Here is a 317-nt window from a genome sequence, read left to right on the forward strand (position 1 = left end):
TTTGTACAGTCCTTCTCTCCTGGGCTGATTCCACTTTCTCCGGAATACCCTCAGATATACTTGGAACAACTGGACAGGCAGTCTCCAATTCCTCTCTGGGCTCTTTCCTTTTTTCCTGTACTTCTGACACCACACTTGCGATCGGAGGCATAATAAGACCACGGCGACAGGAAACTCCAGTGGAGGTGAATTTATTGTGCAATAGTGTAAATCCCACAGCAAAACAAAACAAAACATATATAAAAGAGTACACTATCTGGAAGTCTCTTTGTTGGACCAACAACAGTAAGGTACTTTTTCACAAGCATTCTGGAAGT

Source organism: Cyprinus carpio, chromosome A4 (assembly GCF_018340385.1).
Source record: "Cyprinus carpio isolate SPL01 chromosome A4, ASM1834038v1, whole genome shotgun sequence".
NCBI lineage: Eukaryota > Metazoa > Chordata > Actinopteri > Cypriniformes > Cyprinidae > Cyprinus > Cyprinus carpio.